General features: G+C 45.1%; 1 protein-coding gene across 2 annotated transcripts in view; it reads right to left on the bottom strand.

The window, feature by feature from the left end:
- ESRP1 (epithelial splicing regulatory protein 1) overlaps window positions 1–21,229 on the bottom strand; it is a 125,511-nt gene that overhangs the window by 83,645 nt on the left and 20,637 nt on the right. The window lies entirely within an intron of this gene.

Below are 21,229 nucleotides of genomic sequence, written 5' to 3'. Positions count from 1 at the left end.
CAAAACAAAAAAACTGGACCAGCAGGACAGCCAGGCAATGTGCATGGTTTAAAAAGAAAATAAATATGGCAGCATCCAGATCTCTCACTTAAGTGGTCCTTAAAATATATAAAAGCAATGGGAAAAGGAATGGTTTTGTTAACGATTCCCAGCATTTAAGGCATAGTCATCACTACTGCAACATCAATAAAGAGCAAATGCAGTGACTGCAAAAGGGCTCTATGAGGGGGGGGGGGGGGGGGGGTCAGGAGGCGCGGCCAGGAGGAGCTGAACAGGGAATTCCTCTATGCTGTGTTTACTTCAGAGCTAGTGACCAATATTGTCGCTATAGCAGGGCAGTGGGGAGTAGAGAGTGGCGTCTGGGGGACACAGAGCCATGTCATTAGGCAGAGAGCATGCCTCTTTGTCCATCTGCCCCCGAAGATCCACCTTGGGTTCTCTTTAAAGGTGGCCACACACCATACAATAAAATGATCCGATTTTACAGTAATTCGATAAAAACGATCGTATCTCTCGAAAGAATCGAAAGCTTTTTTTCCATTCGACTGAAAAATCCGATCGGATTTCCCTTTTTTTAGATTTAAATCGATCCGGAATGCCAGATATTTCTTTTCAATCTCTACTAAAGATTGTATGGTGTGTGTTGGATTGTTAATTTATTAATATACACACCCTAGCAATTTTCTCTGAGTTTCCAATCATTTTTATCATAATTGAGGAAAAAATTGAACATAGGTGTGTGGTACATTGGTCATATTTTTGAAATGTTACAATCAGTCAGAAAAATTGATTGTAATTCTTAAATTGAATAGATATTTTAAAAAATTGCATGGTGTGTGGCCACCTTAAGGCTATGCCCCACTACGCCAGATGCACACAGTGCATTCACAGCATATCCTGAGTGGCAAGCGCTGCGCTCCGGTAAGCTCAGGACCCTGGCAGAAGCACAGGACTACTATTGGATAGATCAATGGAAATCCAACATAGCAACATGAAGAATTCTCATTGGTCTACCACTGAACCAATGAGAATCCTTCCTGGTGCTCTGGAGGATTGCCATTGGTCTTTTTGCAATCCAATGATAGCCTTCTGGTTCTACTGGAACGCTGATACTGCTGTTTTTCCTTGAGCCCAGCACCGGTCAATGTGCATGGAGGACCAGAATGGCGATCAAAAACACAAAAGACAGGCGAGTACATTCTGTGCGCATATTAATATCAATGACATTCACATGCTCTCCACCTCAGTTTTAAGTGGCAAGTGTAAACAAATCATTTGCTGACCATAGCATCAGTTTACACATGCGCTCCTGCCGCAATAGATTTGTGTTTTGGGCCTAGAGTGAACCTAGCCTCAGTGGTGTAACTGCAAATCATGGGGCCGAGCGCTATAATAAAAGTGCAGGAGATTTGGGCGCAGCCGGAGCCATCATAGCCCATAATAGGAATTACAGCTATAGCAGCGCACAGGGAGTAACTTCGGCGCTGTCAAAAGATGGAGCGTATAGACAACCTGAACTGAAAATAAAAAGTCAAAATAACCATACACAGATCATACTTGCCTCCTGTGTAATCTACTCAATCTCTTTACCTGCGTTCCATTTGTCCACTGATCAATGGAATTCTCAGTCCTCCATTTTAAAAATGGCCATCACCCCCTAACATTTTCCTGGTCAGCACACTGTTAAACTGTAATATCACCCACTTGAGCCATAGGGAAACATGGACATTACCTTGCACATTCAGTTGTAACTGACCGCTGCTGATGTATAAAATAACAGCAACTGCTATATTTCAGTTCTGACAAATATTGTCAGAACTGGAAGGGGTCACTGTAAGAAGAAAGTGGTGAGCTGAGAGGAACGGACGGTGAGTTAAGTATTTAATATTAGTTTGCAGCTACGTCATGTGTTTATTTTAAATAATTTTACTTGCCTCAGGTTCCCTTTAAGTTACCTTTCAAACACTAATTCGGCCTCCAGATTACATCATTCCCCACCATCCACATGGACCTGGAGGATGAATAGTAATTAACACACCACCTGTACTTGTGCAGCAGCAGGATAAGCCATATACTGGCTGTATCCTGCGCCCAAGTCTACCAGCAGCGTATTACTCCATGGGCACTTTGATGGGGCCCACCCAATATTTACACCCTTTCCCTTGGTGACCCTCACAGCTTTGGGGGGGTGCATCTTGTAAGCATCATAAAACAAGAGTGGACATTGTAATCTTCACATCCATAACAAGTGTAGCCACAAAGCACTTGATCTGAAGGGTGGACCCCTTTATTAGAGGGCGTAAAGTAGTAGTCAGGGCCTCCCTACAGCTTGGGTCGCTCTCCTCTAGTTACGCCCCTGCCTAACCTCAGTCACAAGCTTCTGTTTATCCCCCATTGCTATGTGCCATGTTACTGAGCACAAAACAAGAAAATGCTTCAGCAAAGTGACTACAATGCTACAGCGAATATATAAACACACTTCTGGTGCACACACACTTGTAGATTTCCACCCAATGCAGCAAAAAGATAAAACTCCATCGTGTCAATCTGATTACAGAGGAATCTATTCCTCTCCTACCCCACCACACAGCATATTGAATTTCAGCATGAAATGGTTTTAAAAACTGCAGTTTAGCACGACTCAATGCATTGCAATGCTACACTCCTGCGCCAATCAAGATTGTCGATCGAACAGGATAGAAAAATCTAAATTTTCAACCAAAATAGATTAAAATTACAATTGGTTGGACCAGGGGCGTCACTAATCTCCCCCCCCCCCCCCCCCCCCCCCTCAGCTTTCTGCACAGGTAAACTGAGAACGAATGTTATTCAATCGGCTAGTGCACAAATGTGTTTTTCTCCATGCAGATAAAAAACAGACAGCAGTGAAACACTGCAGGAATTTTCTCTATCAATTACATTAGCTTCTGTGATAAAAAAGGTGAACGTTTTCACATATAGACACACATGGTGTGCAGAAAACGCATATAGAAAACGAGAGTGCTCCCAGCCTCAGATTACTACACCCACTCTGTCTAGCTCTGATGGAGCAGAACTGGCTCTTCAGACTCCTCCAGCATCACCACAGTACACAGCACTAGGGGGAGGGGTAGAGAGGTTGGGGCCAGGGCACTGTACACAAAAGCCTGCTGCACACTGAATAGGGACTGTCTACAAAACTTTGTATGATTCGTTATCAGTGGCTGAGCAGGTACAGGCATTAGAACAATTGTGCAGAGAGCAGAGTCTTTTTCCCCGTGGTGCCCTTAGTTGTCTCTCAGAACAGGGAAAATAAACTTCTTCCCCCAGGGCCCCCTATGGCTTCTGGGCCCCCCTGCTTATGCATCCCTTGCAGGGTCTATTGTTATGCTCCTGGGTTGGACATGTTGGGGCATAGGCTACTGACTGATTCATCAACGTGATCAATATTGCCGGTAGTAGAACTGGGAAACAAAAACAAAATCGATAAGTGTGCAGCTACCATTAGAAAAACACAACCTACATAATCTAATGAGATTAAACATGTAATGCATGAATGGGCCCGGAACCTTGTAGAGCATTGCATGTGACATTGCTCCTTATTTGTACAACTACACTTGGCCTCCATTTACAAAAGTGACAAATGAATGGGGACAATATTTGCACAGTGAGTGATAAGTGCAGTCGGTGTGTACAATGCGCATCAAGTCGCTCTTTGGGATGTTCCTCTGAAGTCAGTTGGTCAACAAGAACGGAGCCTTTTGGGTTGTGCCAGGAATCCCAGCCTCCCATCTCTCCAGGATGTGGCGACTCTGGGCAATGAGGCGCACATTTTTAATCCTTCATAACATTGGCCACGGTTTGTATAACTGAGCAACCTCTGTTCTGTCTGGTTGCGAATGCACCTTGCTGCTAATTCAAAGTATCATTCTGTAAACAAACCTTCCCTGATGAAAATCACAGGGCACAAAGGCAACTGAGCTATACAGTATTGCAGTAAGGTTCCAGGATCAGGAAAGCCACATATGTGCTTTTACACAATGGGTTTACCCAAGCAAAACCTTAAAGCAGTAGGATCAGGCATACACACACACACTTTATCTACTACCATAACATGTATTGATTTCAGTGAAATTTATATAGTAAATTAAGAGATTTTTGTTCCTGGTGGGAACCATGTCTTTTGCTTACAGCTGAGGCTAAATACTGATGTCATTCTTCCCTTAACTTTTTTTTATGGTGACCAGGGGCGTCGCTAGCCCTATTTGGGGGGGGGGGGGGGGGGGGCACGTGCCCCTAATCTGTCCTGGGGTGCCCCAGATCTCTTCGCGCCGCCACCCCCTCTGTCAGCGGCTCCCTCCAGCCGCGTCACTCAGACCTCAGGATCAGGCGGCGAGCCGGCGACCAATCGTGCGGGCGCTAGGACCCAGCGCCCGCACTGATATGCGGAAGTGACATCACTTCCGCATATCGAGCGGGTGCGTCCGGCGCCCGCAAGTACTGGTCGGGTCGCCGCTGATCCTGAGGTCTGAATACACTGCCAGGTGAGGGGGGGGGACCTCCCTGTCACTCACTCACTACCTAAAGGGGCCTCCCTCACTCACTACCTAAAGGGGCCTCCCTGGCACTCACTCACTACCTAAAGGGGCCTCCCTGGCACTCACTCACTACCTAAAGGGGCTCCCTGGCACTCACTCACTGCCTAAAGGGGCTCCCTGGCACTCACTCACTGCCTAAAGGGGCTCCCTGGCACTCACTGCCTAAAGGGGCTCCCTGGCACTCACTATTGGGGTCCCTGTCACTCACTACCTAACTGGAGGCACCTGTCACTCACTACCTAACTTGGGGGGCTACCATATTAAGGGGGCATTCTGCCTATTTATGTGAAATGCTGTCTATTTATGTGCCTCATGACTGCTGAATTTGTCTTGTTGGGGGTCACATGATTGCTAACTGCGAGACTATGGGAAAAGCTGAATCCTTATATGAGACAATAGCATTAAACCTACTTTTTTAGCTTTTTAAAAACAGAAAATAAAACTGGGAGGTTCTAAAAAATTGAATACATTTTTCAGGAGTAGGATGTATGAAATGGTTTATCTTCACAGTTTATTTTCAACTTGGATTTTCCATAATGTTCATGTATGAGTTAAAACGTTTGTACAGTATTTAGTTTAAATTGCTGTTGCCACTTTGCGATAGATAAGTGACTTTTGGGTTGCAGTTAGGGCACTCGGCCTCCAAAAGGTTCGCCACCACTGTCATAATCTAATGTCCCACCATTGCTAGGTTCATGTAAATTTGTCTCCACCCGTTAGCACACCTATATTCTGGTCCATGGCCCACCCATTTTTCGGTGCAGCGCGATAAGCACGCCGCACAACGTGATCCTCATTTTTGGCACGCTAGCTGCAGTGTGATGAATTCTGCTGCCTACAGTATGTACAGTATACGCTGTTCTCTAGTGCCTGCACTGTGTGCTGATTTACCTCCAGTGTGTACAGTGTAAGGTGTTACTCTGTGCCTTTACTGATTGTAAACCAGCTATATTGTATGCTGATCCCTGCTACTTTCAGTATGTACAGTATTAGCTGTAAAGCCTGGTACACACATACAATTTTGATTAGCCAATTTTAGCTCTGTTCATAAAATTCATTGTCTGTTGGCCCACTTACTGCACGGGGGTGGTAAAATTGGGGGTCAGTGATTGACCAATCAAAATTGTATGTGCGTATACATCTTTGATCTATGCCTATACTGATTGTAAATTATCTAAATAAAGGACAGGGGGCTCCATCCAATATTTCGATGGGCAGGCCCGTTATCTGTAGCTTACACCGCTGCTAAGTTCATGTACATGTACATGTACATTTGGCCCCACCCATGGCAACGCCCACTCACCTCATGGCCATGCCTATTTCTTGCCATATACCTCCCCACCTGGTTCCCACAGGTGCCCCCGAAACGAAAGGACCCTAGAAACGCCCCTGATGGTGACACTCTCGCTTTAAAAGGACCACTATTGCAAAAAGTTGTAAAAAATAAAAATACATATTTATAAGTTTTACAATTCTCAGAGTAAATAAGGCCGGTTCAGACGGCAGCTTCTCGTCTGTTTGAAGGCGTTCGGGTTCAGGGGCTTTTCTGCAGCGATCATCTGCGTCCCGTTGCGATCGGCAGTTTTCATCCCCACAAGTGTACATGAAGTCGCAACAGTGAATCGACCCTAGATGCCACATGAGGCTTCTAGGGTTTGCTGAAACTACGGGGAAAATCGGGATTGGAACGCAGCATTTGATCAACAGTAACCGCGCAATGGTAAACATCCCCATTCACTTGAATGGGAAAGTTTAACAGACCGGTCCCGGGCGCTAGGCAGTAAACACCGTCAAACGTCCGTGTGAACTGGCCCTAAAATGCACTATAGATTTTTCCTAGGTTACTGTCACTTACAGTAGGCCATAAAAATGACAGATCTGACTGTTTTTGGACTTCTCCATCTGCTCACAGTGGATTCTCAGCATTTCCTTTATTCTTTAGAAACTCTCTGGCAAGATAATGCAGTTTCAATTTGCCTCTGCAGTAGTGGGTGGGGGTAGATCCGATTGGGGGTCAGGGTTGGCTTTAGGTGAAATTATGCTCTCTGCAAAAACATGGGGACCCCTACACGACACTTGCTCATACCTCCCAACTTTTTGAGATGAGCAAGAGGGACACTAAGACACACCCCTGCCACACCTCTTACCACAGCACTGCCACAATCCTAGCCGCACATGCCACTAAAAAAATAATAAGCAAAATACTTAATTTTAGAATTGAAACCACTCTGGCTCTTTCCATCATTTCTAGTTTTTATTCATATTACTGTTTGGAAATAAACTGCACAGGACAGAAGGAAAACAGAAATGCACCCAGTATGCTTTTAGAGAGAGTTTAGCTTGTTTAATTCCCCCTCATTTGTGTCCAATTTCAAATTGTAATTTGATCTCTCACCTGTGTCACATGACTGCCATGGCAGGGATGGCAGTTAAAGAGACACTAAAGCGAAAACATTTTTTTACGGTATTATGATTTGTATGTGTAGTACAGCTAAGAAATAAAACATTAAGATCAGATACATCAGTCTAATTGTTTCCAGTACAGTAAAGCAGGCCATACACTGGCTCGATTCACGGCCGTTTCGACAGCAGATCCGATCCTGGGATCGGATCTGCTGCCAATCGCTTGCGCTAAACGCACCCGCCGATCCGATTCCCTCCCGAAATCGGATCGGACCGTCGATCGCGCCGTGCGGGAAATTACCCTCGATCGCCCGGCGGTAGGAGCGCGTCGCTTGCGGCGTACGATTCGGGCCCGATCCGAGCATGTATACATTACCTGAAGCTGGCTCCGGGGTCCTCTTCTCCTCGCTGCACCGCATTTCCGCATGTCCCAGTGTACGCTTATACTTCCTGTGTCACTCCGGTGACCAGGAAGTTGAAATAGAGGGCGCTCTATTTGAACTTCCTGGTCACGGAGTAACACAGGAAGCGCCGGGATGGAGCAAGAACAGCGGTGCGGTGCAGTGCGGAGAAGATGCCCGGGAGCCAGCCTCAGGTAATGTATACGGGGGGGGGGGGGGGGGGACAGGCGGCAGGAGCAGCTGAACAGATTGTGATCGGTTTCAGGCTGAAATCGATTCACAATCTGTTTGCAGTAAAGGCAGCCATACGATCCCTATCTGATCAGATTCGATCAGATAGGGATCTGTCAGCTGGTCGATCTAATGGCACATCGACCAGTGTATGGCCACCTTAAGAGTTAAGAAACTCCAGTTATCTCTATGCAAAAAAGCCATTAAGCTCTACGACTTTCAAAGTCGTGGAGAGGGCTGTCTGACTTTTATTATCTCAACTGTTTGTGAACTAATGACCTCTCCTCTGGCAGAGAAAAAGAAAATTTGTTCACTGACTGCTCTGAAAGAATCATTTAGAATGCTGAGTGTTGTGTAATCTGCACATATTATAGAATGATGCAATGTTAGAAAAAAAACACTATATACCCGAAAATAAAAACGTGAGAATATTTTCTTTGCTGCTAATCTTCTAGTAATTATTCATAGTACACAACCAATTCATTATATATTTTTTTTCGCTTCAGTGTCTCTTTAAGCTCATTTGAAAGCACAGGGTGTTAATATTTCTGCTTCCATGAATCAGCAAGTAGAAAGAGTTCAGATTTATTTTAGGATTTGTATCAGCTGTAACAAAGAAATGTTCTTTGTTTAAAGGTTATTATTCTGCTGCATATCTTTTAGAGCAGAGGGGACGTTCTGAGTTCAGGTCCACTTTAAGAAAAATACACATTTAAATGGGAAGTTTGGAGCCAATTAAACATTTTAACAGTAGAAAAAAAATACATTTACACAGATCCATATATTAGTCCTGAAAGAGGGACAAATGAGGGAGAGAGAGGGACAGAGGGATTTACAGTGGTTTGCAAAAGTATTCGGCCCCCTTGAAGTTTTCCACATTTTGTAATATTACTGCCACAAACCTGAATCATTTTTATTGAAATTCAACGTGAAAGACCAATACAAAGTGGTGTACATGTGAGAAGTGGAACGAAAATCATACATGATGCCAAACCATTAAAAAAAAACAAAAAAAAACAAAAAAACTGCAAAGTGGGTTGTGTGTAATTATTCAGCCCCTTGAGTCAATACTTTGTAGAACCACCTTTTGCTGCAATTACAGCTGCCAGTCTTTTAAGGTATGTCTCTACCAGCTTTGCACATCTAGAGACTGAAATCCTTGCCCATTCTTTGCAAAACAGCTCCAGCTCAGTCAGATTAGATGGACAGCGTTTGTGAACAGCAGTTTTTTTCAGATCTTGCCACAGATTCTCAATTGCATTTAGATCTGGACTTTGACTGGGCCATTCTAACACATGGATATGTTTTGTTTTAAACCATTCCATTGTTGCCCTGGCTTTACGTTTAGGGTCATTGTCCTGCTGGAAGGTGAACCTTCTCCCCAGTCTCAAGTCTTTTGCAGACTACAAGAGGTTTTCTTCCAAGATTGCCCTGTATTTGGCTCCATCCATCTTCCCATCAACTCTGACCAGCTTCCCTGCCCCTGCTGAAGAGATGCACCCCCAGAGCATGATGCTTCCACCACCATATTTGACAGTGGGGATGGTGTGTTCAGAGTGATGTGCAGTGTAGGTTTTGCGCCACACATAGCATTTTGCATTTTGGACAAAAAGTTTCATTTTGGTCTCATCTGACCAGAGCACTTTTTTCCACATGTTTGCTGTGTCCCCCACATGGCTTGTGGCAAACTGCAAACGTGACTTTTTATGCTTTTCTGTTAACAATGGCTTTCTTCTTGCCACTCTTCCATAAAGGCCAACTTTGTGCAGCACACGACTAATAGTTGTCCTATGGACAGATTCCCCCACCTGAGCCGTAGATCTCTGCAGCTCATCCAGAGTCACCATGGGCCTCTTGACTGCATTTCTGATCAGCGCTCTCTTTGTTCAGCCTGTGAGTTTAGGTGGACGGCCTTGTCTTGGTAGGTTTACAGTTGTGCCATACTCCTTCCATTTCTGAATGATCGCTTGAACAGTGCTCCGTGGGATGTTCAAGGCTTTGGAAATCTTTTTGTAACCTAAGCCTGCTTTAAATTTCTCAATAACTTTATCCCTGACCTGTCTGGTGTGTTCTTTGGACTTCATGATGTTGTTGATCCCAATATTCTCTTAGACAACCTCTGAGGCCGTCACAGAGCAGCTGTATTTGTACTGACAGATTACACACAGGTGCACTCTATTTAGTCATTAGCACTCACCAGGCGATGTCTATGGGCAACTTGACTGCAATCAGACCTAAGGGGGCTGAATAATTACGCACACCCCACTTTGTAGTTATTTGTAAAAAAAAAAGGTTTGATTTATGTACGATTTTTGTTCCACTTCTCACGTGTACACCGCTTTGTATTGGTCTTTCACGTGGAATTCCAAAAAAATATATATATACAGGTTTGTGGCAGTAATATGACAAAATGTGGAAACGTCAAGGGGGCTGAATACTTTTGCAAACCACTGTAGTTCTCAAAGAGGAACTGTCCTTCCAAGAAAGAGAGGACAGTTGAGAGTCTCTCTCTCTCTCTCTCTCTCTCTCTCTCTCAAGACACTTCCATAGAGCAATATTTTTTGCAAACAATAGCATTTGAGAATTATAAATCTTGTCCAAAACAGTTTACCGGTACCTTTTTTGGGGGGTTGGGAATGGGGTGACAGGACAGAGTTGCATACTTTAGGAACTGCCTGCATACGGTCTACTCTGCATTAAAAAAAAAAAAAAAAAAAAAAAAAAACACTCAGTTTTTGTGCTGCGCTTCTATAAAACCTATAGCATTTTACTAAAAATGCTCACATAAGTTTTTGGTGCTGATTCTCGATATTGATAACTTTTTTGCCAGAAAACCAAACCCTCTCCAGTGATTTCAGCAATATGACAATGCTGTGATAATGGCATGTCGGGTAGTATAAACACTGATGCCTATGCTGTAAGTAATCGCCATAATCTACATCCAGCTATCCACCTGCCTTCCATGAGCCATGGATAAGAACAATTCCTTTCTGTTCTGAATGTTTCTGGGCAGCTCAGCTCATTCTAACGCTGCACAAGCAGAGGAACCAGTCCTGCTTGTTGACCTCGCTATGGAGACCATCTCGCTTTCTTACACACCTGCATAGCCAGAATCAGAGAAGATCTGGCTCCTCCGGAGAGCACATGTCCTGCTCTGCTTGCCTGAAAGTTTTCCTGCAACTGTATGAGCCAATATTTACCAAGTCACAGGTAGACAAACACCTGCAGAGAGCAGGGAAGGGGTGCGTGTGGTGGAGGGTGAAGAGAGAAAGCAACATTTCCACAGATGCAAGTTTAGTCTGATGCACACAGATCACAACCACCCGAGCTAATGGTTTATGATTGATGAGGCGACAAGCTGAAAGACTAAGCTACATTTTTCTGCAGTCCGTGGTCTCTGCTCCTGACCTGTCACTGAGTGTACAGCTGTACAGACGTCGGTCACCGCAGGCAATCAAGTGTCATGCCAATGGCTAGACTGTTTCTCTATGCCAGTTGTGCCCAGCAGTCTTGAGACTACTGGGGGGGGGGAAACGAATCGATTCACAAGTAATCCACTCTACTACTACTACCACCACCAAACAGCACCAACTGCCATCATCAATAACCACATTTTTTTTATTTTTTTTTTAAATAGATACTGGTTGCTTGGCAGTTGGAAACAGCTGTCATTTCCCACAATACAACAGGGTACACAGACAGGAATCTGTCAGGACCATGGTCCTGACATAACACTGTGGGAGGAGATTCACTACAATATCAGCCATACAGACCCCCTGATTATCTACTCCAGAAAAGGTAAAGATTTCTCATAGGAAAAGGGGGTATCAGCTACTGATTGGGATGAAGTTCAATCCTTGGTTACAGTTCCTCTTTAGGCTCCCTGCACACTGCAAATCAGTTTTCCAATTCAGTTTTCCGATTTTCAATTCCGATTTTCCCTGAATACATTCAACAGAAAAACTGATCAAAAAACACAGCATGCAGTAAAGATTAAAAATCTGAATCAGATCCGATTAAAAAGCGGAATTGGAAATGCATGCAGTGTGCAAGAAGCCTTTATTATACCAAGCAGCTTCTATGATGTCGGTCTTGTATATGAAGAGTTCGGGATTGATTCATGGACAAACTACAGTTCAGAGCCTCTTCAGTTGCTGGGAAGAAATAGGGGATCCCTTCTCAAACCCGCCCAGGGAAAAAAAAATTCCCTTCAAACTAAAATTGGCCTCAGTTGTAATTGCTTACGGTAATCACGGTAGCAATTTCACTAATTACATTGAAATGACTTCTGAATCCGCCTTTAAGTCGCTCTGGCAAGAGAGGTTACAGTTCACCTTTAATAAAAAGTACAGGTGCATATGAGGCTTAATCCCGAACAGGCTGAATAGTAGCTGGAATGCAGAAACATCACACGGGTCTGTTCAGACATGAATTGTAGCATGGACATTATTTCCAGCGGTCTCAGAATTTATTATCTATGAAAAGGACCTGAGGGAGTGCTTGGAAGATAAGAGGAAGATACAGAGTTCCTTTCTCTGACACAGCCTGAAGCCAGAATTAAGACCTGAAACATTTTGGGAGGTGTTGGAACTTTTTTCGAACATGTCTGCAGAGCTATACAAACCAAAATATACCGGTATTCCTATAGTAGATTGGTAGAGTCCTACCCCTAGTGATTTCAGGTTGATCATGCACCCTATCAGCGGGTACCATTCCTGCTGAATGACTTGGACTCAGTGGTGAAACGAAGGAGCTTGGGGCCCGAGTGCAAGTTTTACATGGGGCCCCAAGCACTCTTAATATGGAGCCCCAAAATCTACCAAGAGCAGCTGCAGTGTCAGGTGTATTTAGAGTAAGGAAACAGTTTAAAGAGAAAATCCTTTTTAGGACTGTGGCCATTTTGAAGCCAATCATGATGGCCAAACTCTCTAAATACATACAGCATGTATTTTTCTAGGTTTTCCTTCTGTCCTGTGCAAGAGTTCAGGTCCACTTTTGGATTGGTTAGCATCCTTATTACTTGTTTATCAGATAAAAATAAAGAATGTTTTTTTTATTTTATGCCCGACAGTAACACTTTAAGGATTACCACTATGCCGTGCACAGAGGTGCATACCTCCCAACGTTCTTACATAAGAAAGAGGGCCAATAAGACACACCCCTGCCACACCTCCCATCACACCCCTCACCATGGATACCACAAAGAATTCAGAAGCAAAATATGTACTTTTATCATCTAGATCACACTGGTCCTTTAGATCAGTAGTTTTCCTTCATTTAAAAAAAAAAAAAAAAAAAAAAAAAAAAAAAACACATTTCCTCAATCGGTACATCAGTCCCGAAAGAGGGACAAATGAGGAAGGAAGAGGGACAAAGGGATTCGGTTCCTAAAGAGAGACTGTCCCTCCTAAATAAAAACAACAGTTGGGAGCTATGGAGGTGTTTATTACCAGCAGAGCACCAATGAAAACCTACCAAGATGGACGAAGGAGGGCTCCTAGCAGGCCTCTATTGCGCCTGCGCAGGATGCTTCCGGTGACTGGAGCGAATGAAAATGTGCGCGGCCAGGGCCACACAGTGAACAGCTACTGAAGTGAAACTGAGCCGAGCTGGGGGACCGAAGGATCGTTTGGTAGCAGCACGGGCACAGGGCAACTGCTGGGGGCTAGCAGAAGCCCCAGCTAAGAAACTTTTTTTGGGGTACTTCAGGTTTCCTTTAAAAAGAACAATTGAAGTGAGAGGTATATGGAGGAAGCCATATTTCTTTCTTATTAAATAGCAGTTGCCTAGCAGCCCTGCTGATCTATTTGGCTGCAGTAGTGTCTGAATAAAACCAGAAACAAGCATGCGGCTAATCTTGGCAGATCTGACAATATTGTCAGAAACACCCCCGATCTGCTGCATGCTTGTTCAGGGTCTATGGCTGTAACTATTAGGGGCAGAGGAACAGCGGGATAGCCAAGAAATGGATATTGCTTTAAAAAAGGAATAAATATGGCAGCCTCCATGTCCCTCTCACTTCAGGTTGGTTTCACACTGTAAACCAGCGTTGGCGATGCGGTGCGTCGTGCCCGGTGCACCGCATCACACCGTCAAAAACAGGCCTTCAGGGAACACCGTACTATTGCGGTTTTTCATCTGGCCACCAGCCATGCACGAAAAGACTTGCGCTTGACGTCACTTCCTGCTTTGGGTATGCGAAAGCATATGGTTTAAATACGCTTCCACGCATGCACACAGCGTCGGTAAATTTTTTTAAAATCTACACATCGCCATAGACTGACATGACTTACGGGCCGACGCAGATCACTGCAAGTCGACACAGAAGCCGCATGTTAACGTAGTTTGGGACCTGCGTCGGGAACGTGGCGAAAACGCCACTTCTGTCGCGTCGCAGTATGAAAGTCTCCCTAGACTCATTGAATGGCGGTGGGATGTGGCAAAAGTACCCTCAGGTGTCCGTTAAAGCGGACCTGAACTCAAAACTTCCTCTCTGCTCTAAAAGACGCGCATCAGAATAACCTGTGTACCTGTAAGAATAGCATAAAAGGTAAACAAAGATCAGGCAGGCCAGAGGGATCCCCTGGGAACATGGCTCACTAATGAAGATATAATTAGAGACTCTACACATGTTATCCAGCTATATTGTATTCACTGGTCACACCAAGATTCCCATTACTAAATCTGTATCGGATTCAATGAAAAAACAAGAGGGGCTCTTCCTCTTTATATTTAGGCTATTGTGCCATCAGCATTAGGTTTAATGAAGGCATACAAGAAAAGCACAGCGTAACCAATCACAGGAGACAAATACAACTTGTTGCTGACAGGCAATTATGGTAGTTGTGCTGTATAATAAGCTTCATGGCCTATAAACAGCCTAGATGAATGAAAACTGGAACTTATGTAGAGGGCATTCCTACCAGCCAATCAAGCTTCATCTCCTTATTTGTATGAAGCTGAGCAAGAGATCTGATTGGTTAGGAACAAAAGCCACTTTGCCAAGTCAGTGCAATAAAAGTAGTGTTCCTGCTCATTATCACAAACAGGTAATGTAATATATCCAAAGAGAGATAAGCAGTGAAGTGCACTGGAAATACATCATAAACTTGTGATCAGGGGCGTAACAATAGACCCTGTAAGGGATGCAGCTGCAGGGGGGCCCAGAAGCCACAGGGGACTCTGTCCTGAGAGAGAGTGACAACTAAGGGCAAGAAGTGAAAAAAAAAATGTGCTCTCTGCACAATTAATGACTGCATATACTCAGCCACTGATAAGGAATCAAAGTTTTGCAAACAAAGATTTGTAGACAGGCCCTATTCAGTGTGCAGCAGGCCCTTGTGTACAATGCCCAGCCCCAACCTCTCTACCCCTCCCCAAGTGCTGTGTACTGTAGTGATGCTGGAGAAGTCTGCAGAGCCAGTTCTGCTACATCAGAGCTAGACAGAGTGAGTGTAATAAGCTGAGGCTGGGAGCACACTCATCTGTCGGATTTCTGTATGCGTTTTCTGCACACCAGGGGCTTGATTCACTAAACCGTGCTAATCAGAATACCACTGAAATTTTAGACCAATCACTGGCCAGACTCTGGAATACTCAGTATCAGAGTCTTGTGATTTGTGTAAAACTGCAGTAATCAGATTTTCGCAGAAAAATTCTGCCTTCTCCGATTGGTCCACTGATTCAGAGTTCTGCGATTGGGCTAAAATTATTTTCTGTGGAAATCAAACTGAAAATGCAGATTTCCGATCGGAAATGCAGAAATTTCAATGAAGAGTAATCTGAATGAGCATCCATATTGAAAAACAAATGGTGAAAACAAGACGGCAGCCTTCCCACTTGCCAGACTCCTTACTCGTGTTCAAAGCCCAACTTCATTGATTTAATGACAACGTGACAGGTTATGGTGGTTTTTTTTGCCAATGGGAAACTCCACTGTGTGTCACATGATGACACATGGCGTTACAAACACAAACACGGCTATTCGGCTTCATTTTAAAAAAGGGACACCGAGCACCTATCACGGGCATGCCTTTAAGCCAGACGACTTCCAACAAAGTCGTGCTATGATCCCTCTGGAGGAGCCTCTTGCAATGGCCATGTGTGTCACTTCCTCTTCCTGCTTCATTCAGCGATGCACTTCTCTAACAGAGAAGACAGGGGCGACCCGGAAGTTATATACATAGCCAAGATGGCAGCCGCGATTTTTAAATTGAAAAGCAAACGAAAACTATTTGGTGTAGAACAAATGAAAGAGGAGAGCACAAGCTACAGAAAGGTATGCATATTTAAAGGGAACCGAAACTGAGAAGGATATGGATGTTTCCCTTTTAAAGCAGTAGGATCAGCCATACTTTGCCAGGGGGAAAAAAACACATATATAAGTAGATAGATACTTGATCTACTTATATTTCATGCATTATACTGTCCACGTTTTGATTTCAGTGAATGTTACATAGTAAATGACGAGAATTCTGTTCCTGGTGGGGGCCATGTCTTTTTCCCACAGTTAAGGCTAACTCGTGATGTCATTTCTGCCCTTTCCTTTTTTTCTTGTCTCCTCCAATCGCTGAGTCGCCTCAGCCTTGCTTGTAAACACAAGTGAGTAGGGGATTAGGTTTCAGATAAGCAGCTGGCAGGGAAATAAAGGGAAGAGGAGGAATAGATTATAGATAAAAAAAAACCCAGCATGCAATTCTTTAACAACGACTACTAAAGGGCCAGTGTTCCTTATGTGATAACTCCAAATCATAACAGCAGAAAAAGTTTTGAAAGTTTTGAATGCAAGCTTAGCATCTTTATCACTTAATACGCTCAGACCAGTTGCTGTTGAAATTAGATTTTTATGGTGACAATACGGCTTTAAAATAATACCAGTTGCCGGACTCTCCAATACTTTTAGCCACAGCCCCTCAACAAGCATGCAGATCAGGTGCTCTGACTGAAGTCAGACTGGATTAGCTGCACGCTTGTTTCAGGTGTGTGATTCAGCCACTACTGCAGCCAAAGAGTTCAGCAGGACTGCCAGGCAACTGGTATTGTTTAAAAGGAAACAGCCATATCCATCTCAGTTAAGGTTCCCTTTAAGTACTTTGCATTACTGGTTAGAGTCTCTTTAAAAGCATACTTCATGAGAGGTGCTCCGAGTCCCTTTAATCACAACCAAGAGGCACTTGTGGCCAACAGGCACGTAGTTCGCATACATATGAAATCGGCGCCGATAGACTTGGGCGCAGGATACAGCCGATATATGGCTGATCCTGCTTCTGCACAAGTCCAGGCCGTGTTAATTACTATTCCCCCTCCAGGCCGCCATGGGTAGTGGGGGAATGATAGAATTTGGCTTCCAGCGATTGCTGTAGGCCGAATTATTGTTTTTTAAGCAACTTCGGCTCAGTCTGCTGACGGCGCCGATGTTACTCACTGAGCGCCGCTATAGACTGATTCCTATTATAGTCTATGGCGGTGCTGGCTGCGCCCAAATCTAGAAGAAGAGAATACCCATCAGAATGTGCATGTGGGTAAACTTGGTGAAGTCACCCTAGTGGAAACTGCCGTAAGAGCCCAGTCATTCAGACTGGCAATCTTGTCATTAAAAAGCTCTGTGCATTTTCTCCCTCTTCAGTCTGAAAAGCATGAAGAAGAAAAAAAAAAAAAGCAGCAGCCCTGTACAGTGAATCTGCTGTCAACTCCTCCAGCTAGACTGCTTCAGGTTATCTGGTCAGATTTTTAAAACTGCTCTTTATCAGACTCTTTGCTTGACTAGAAAAAAAAAGCAACAGTTGGGCACTTTGCTTACTTCGCTATCAGGTGAGATACTCGGATAATTAGTGTGTTTAAAGTGTAACTGTTGGGCATAAAATCAATTCTTTATTTTTATCTGGTAAACAAGTAATAAGGATGCTAATCAGGCAATCCAAAAGTTAAAATCACTATTACTTTTCTTGTTGATAAATGATCATTCCCCAGTTTACCTGACTTATTTGGTACACAAAAAGGAAGTTGCAGGGCATGTTGGGTTTTCCTTTTTTGCTGCTCTACTTCCCCTCAGACTTAACTAATGCAGCCCGATTGGCTGAAGCCTCTTTCCCTCCCGTTTTCCCCTCCTACACCTCTGTTCCTCTCTGAATGGCCAATATTTCTCATGCTGAGACAATGCACTTTTTATAGTGAAGGGCAGGCAAATCAGGCAGAGGAGAGTAAAGGAGGAAATGACATCAGGATTGGCTTCAAAACAGCCACAGTTAAATGGGAAATGCTAAGAAGGATATTCTCTTTTTTACTGTAGAAAAATCACTAAAATCAAAAACGTGGACAGTGCAATACATATGTTATGTAAGTAGAGCAAGTATTTATCTACTTATATATGTGGGTTTTTTTCCGAGATAGTATGGCTGACAGCTCCTCTTAAAAAAAAAATAAAAAAAATGCATAGGTTTACTGATCAGGGGCCCCTTTTTAAACACACACAATACGGGCATGTTACTCTGGGTATGTAGAGCATAAGCTGTTACACTGTGCCCAACATGCAAGTCTCAACTTCAAATTGGTGCTTTTACAAAGTGGACTTAAACTCCTGCATAGGACACAAGGAAAACCGAGAAAGGCACCATGTTTTCCTAGAGAAAAGAGCATGTCTAATGCCCCCTCATCTTCAAGTAATTATGAGTATAATTTGATCTCTAAGCACAGAAATTCCGCAATCCTCAGTAGACAGCTAATATGTAAACAGAATGCTAACCCTTTGACTGCTTCCATGAAAGCAGGAAATAGACACTGCAGATTTATTGCAGGAGTTCTGTAAGCTGGAGCAAATAAATGTTTTTGTGTAAAGGTCATTATGCTGTTGCTCATCTTTTAGAGCAGAGAGGAAGTTCTAAGTTCAGGTCCACTTTAAAAACTATTCCCACTGCTTCTTTTGTACAAATGGACTATACTAGAGGCAGGGCCATTTCTTGCCCCGTTCTGCCGGTTCTGCTGAACGGGGCGCTGATGAGAGACAGATTAGGGGGGGCGCCAGGCAGAAGGAGAAGGGTGACGTCACGTCACTGCCAGGAGCCGCCGCCGGTGACGTGCGGACGCGGTGCAGCAAGAGGCAGGAGGAGCTGTGCGCGCCAGCGCGATCACCGCCGGCTTCAGTTCCTCCTACTTCCTAGCTAGCCTAGATCCTTCTGGGCGGCGGGTGCTCCCGCGTGTTGACGTCACGTGACAGGAGCGGCCGCGGCTGGGATCTGCTGGCTGTGATTTCTCCTCTCTGGATTGTCCCCGCAGCTGGATGCCATGATGGAGGCGGTGGATAAGGAGTGTGGGGCGCTGGGGGGGGGGGCTCTTCTAGGCCATCATCATCAATGATCAAGGTAAGAGGGGAGGAGGGGGGCACCTCCTGCTGATTAATACATCCATCCTGCAGGATCTGCCAGGCTGCTGCTGTGTGGGGCACTGATGGGATGTGTGCAGGGATGGATGCCAGTGCCACTGATGAGCTGCAGGGATGGATGCCACTGATGGGATGCTGCTGTGAGGGGCACTGATGGGATGTGTGCAGGGATGGATGCCACTGATGGGCTGCAGGGATGGATGGCACTGTGGTGGGCTACATGGATGGTGCAGGGATGGATGGCACTGATGGGCTGCTGCTGTGTGGGGCACTGATAGGGCTGCAGGGATGGATGGCACTGTGGTGGGCTACATGGATGGTGCAGGGATGGATGGCATGGCACTGATGGACTGCTGTTGTGTGGGGCACTGATGGGCTGCAGGGATGGATGGCACAGATGGGCTGCTGTGAGGGGCACTGATGGGCTGCTGGGATGGATGGCACTGATGGGCTGCTGGGATGGATGGCACTGATGGGCTGCAGGGATGGATGGCACTGTGGTGGGCTACATGGATGGTGCAGGGATGGATGGCATGCTGTTGTGTGGGGCACTGATGGGCTGCAGGGATGGATGGCACTGATGGGCTGCTGTGAGGGGCACTGATGGGCTGCTGGGATGGATGGCACTGTGGTGGGCTACATGGATGGTGCAGGGATGGATGGCATGCTGTTGTGTGGGGCACTGATGGGCTGCAGGGATGGATGGCACTGATGGGCTGCTGTGAGGGGCACTGATGGGCTGCAGGGATGGATGGCACTGTGGTGGGCTACATGGATGGTGCAGGGATGGACTATATGCATACTATGGTAATGGACTCTATGGATGGCACAGTGATGAGCTACATGGTTGGCACTGTGGTGGGCTACATGCATTGTACATGGTACAGAGATAGGTATAGTGATGGTTGCTCCCATGGTAGTAATAGGTAGATTACACGTATGGCACAGTAATCAACTGTATGCAGAGTATGCTAATGAGCTGTATGTGTGGCACAGTGACTGGCTGCTTGCCTCTGGGATCTGCTGGCTGTGATTTCCCCGCAGCTGGATGCCATGATGGAGGCGGTGGATAAGGAGTGCGGAGGAGAACATACAAACTCCTTGCAGATGTTGACCAGGCTGGGATTCAAACCGGGAACCCAGCGTTGCAAGGCGAGAGCGCTAACCACTATGCCACCGTGCTGTCCCATGTACTGGGAGGGGGGTTGTGGGGTCAGGCCAGTGGGATTGCAACATGTAGGGGGGGGGGGGGGTCTCTGGCTGAGGTGGCCTGAGGTGGTATTGTAATATTTGTAACTTACAATACCACCCGAGACCCCCTCAGCCAGAGACCCTTGCTCAGTGCATGATACAATGGCACTCGTAGCCTAGTTCCAATTTGTGATTTTACATAGTTGTCTGGGAGTTTAAAAAAAAAAAAAAAAAAAAACAGATCTACTTACCTGGGGATTACTCCAGCCCTGGCAGCATATGTGTTCCTTGTTGCAGCTCCACTCCCAACCGGGGTCCCCTCCGTAGCAGGTCAGCGTTTTTTGCGCCTATGCGGGCCTGCAACCTCGCTGCTTGTAGTTTTACTAGCGTTCAACACGGCCAGTATTTAGAACGCGGCCAACTACAGGAGTGGGATCAGTGTGGCCGTGCACTTAGGAGGCACAGAAGCTGCCGACCTCTTTAGTGGCTACTATGGAGGGGATCTCGGGATACCGTCTGGGAGCAGAACTGCAGTTGAAATACGCATAGGCTGTCAGGAGGTGGAGGAGCCCCCACCCCCCAGGTAAGTAGTTTTTTGTTTTTTTTTAACGCACAATGTTTCTGATTTTGGGGAAAGGGGGGGGGCATATTTTTTGACTCTCGAACTGGGTGAAATTTAGCCTAGAAACTGCCCTGACTAGAGGGTCAGTGAGACGCTAGGAATCCTGGATTGCATGTAAATTATATGCAAATTGGAATTGAGCCAAAATCTGTAGGAAGTGCATTTGATTGGCCCAAACCCACGCTACATAGGTTTTTTTTTTTTACAAAAATGACTACCTACACTTATCCCTCCGCTGAAGTGCTGACATCTAACATGCAAACATCTACAAACAGTATTGGAGTACCGATACCAATATTTTTGTTAGTCTACCAGTAACAAAACTGAATATATATGAAGTATATTGCATTAATGATCACAGCTTTATTTTAGGCACTCCGTATAACATACAGCAAATACTTTCTGTTTTAAGAAAGCAAACTTGTTT

The sequence above is a fragment of the Hyperolius riggenbachi genome, chromosome 5, assembly GCF_040937935.1.
Source record: "Hyperolius riggenbachi isolate aHypRig1 chromosome 5, aHypRig1.pri, whole genome shotgun sequence".
Taxonomy (NCBI): Eukaryota; Metazoa; Chordata; class Amphibia; order Anura; family Hyperoliidae; genus Hyperolius; species Hyperolius riggenbachi.
Note: the sequence above shows the minus strand (reverse complement) of the source record. Positions and strands in the feature narration are given on the sequence as shown.